At 42.4% G+C, this 1,499-nt stretch overlaps 1 protein-coding gene across 1 annotated transcript in view; it reads left to right on the top strand.

The window, feature by feature from the left end:
* Window positions 1–1,242: 1,242 nt before the first annotated feature.
* The window catches only part of LOC148691415 (ATP synthase subunit C family protein), a 1,027-nt gene continuing 770 nt past the window's right edge, over window positions 1,243–1,499 (top strand). Inside the window, exon 1 of the mRNA XM_088684183.1 lies at window positions 1,243–1,499. This exon is cut by the window's right edge and continues 770 nt beyond it. The gene's annotated coding sequence lies outside the window, so the exon portion shown is untranslated.

The following is a 1,499-nucleotide window of genomic DNA, read 5'->3' as shown; positions in this document are numbered from 1 at the left end:
GTGCTACACCAATGATTTTTGGAAAAACCTAAAAGTATAAATAAAAAGGGATTCCTCCCCAAAAACTACAAATAAGCCAGTTCATTCCTTAGTTGGATCCGCCGAAGAGATTGGAGCAAGAACTCTTTTAACCACCTTGCTTCCCGGCATCTGCCCTGGGTAGCGATCTACTTGTGTTAAAACTCCAATCGGAAAGTCAGAACGTAGTGCTAAGGTAGTTGTTCGTACTAAGTGCCAGTGATCAGGAGCTAAGAGCACCTTAGTGATGTAACACCTTTCGGATCAATTCCTCTAGCAGCACGAGTCTCACTTTCTTTTTCTGTCGAAAGCTTTCCACGTAGGTCTGAAATAACCGTTTGTCAGGACGACTTCTCTTACGATGTTTCTTAGCATCCGAGCTAGCTGGTTTTTCCATCATCCATTGATAGCCGCATAAATGACTAGAATTTTTTTTTCTATTGGAATGTCTCGGAGTTGTAATCTTCCTATTTAGGTTGTCACCGTCTCCGCTAGGTGTTTATGGAATTATTGTCGAGCAGGTTGGCTCCTCAACTGTTGCTGAACCTAAGAACATCCGTCAAAAGCCGCATCTCTTCTTTTCTTCTCTGCCAAATGAAATGGTCAAAGCATGGAAAGTAGACTCGAGAAATCCAATCGTCAAAAGCCATCGGAGAAAAGGTTGAAATATAGCTAAAAACAGATCCAAGTAAAGTAATTCACTTGGTTTCTGCTCCTGATTCGCTAGCTCATCTCCTCCCTTGGTTGATTCAATCCCGAGACTAACTAGTCGAGTCACTTCATTTACCCTAATTGCTATTGATTCGCCAACTTCGTTTACTCTCTTTCGATCCATTGTCGTCGAGCAGCTTCGCTTCCCTCCTCGCTAGAGCTTTCATTCGAGCAGTTTCGCTTCCATCTCCTTACTCACTTAGGGAATACTTGTACCGTGAGTTGTAGAACAAATGGCAAATAGCACCATAGTAGAAGTAGAATCATTACCTGGGATTAGATCTTTCTTCTTCGTTTCCTCCTTTGAGTTGCTGTAGAAATGGTTTCATTGGAGTCAGCCGATGGCGATGGTATTGTTGAACGCTTCGCTAAAGGTATACCTAAGAGACAAACAAGAGAAGAGAAAGACGTCTAAGGCAGTAGGTAATCGGCAGGCCACAAGCCTTTCTCCGCTACGACGCCCAAAGTAAAGTGTGACGAAGAAAGCAGTCAAGCGCGGAAGAGCTAACTTAATCGGAGATTCGTATCAAGATAAATAAGGGTTCCCATTCTGTTGATAGAAAGAAAGCGAAGCTGGAGTTATGCATCTATATCTATAATGACATAGTTTTATTTTTAGAAGGAGTGGTTTCCCTCTCTTCGGGAAGTGAGACAGACGACTATTTTCATAGAGAGAGAGCACTAGACCTGACTAAACATCATCAGCGAGAAGTCACGTCTTGCTTGCTAACACAATATCTTAAGTAGTAAATGGTAACTTCACTACATCC

This window comes from Pyrus communis, chromosome 14, assembly GCF_041283825.1.
Source record: "Pyrus communis isolate YQ-2024b chromosome 14, ASM4128382v1, whole genome shotgun sequence".
NCBI classification, from domain to species: domain Eukaryota; kingdom Viridiplantae; phylum Streptophyta; class Magnoliopsida; order Rosales; family Rosaceae; genus Pyrus; species Pyrus communis.
Note: the sequence above shows the minus strand (reverse complement) of the source record. Positions and strands in the feature narration are given on the sequence as shown.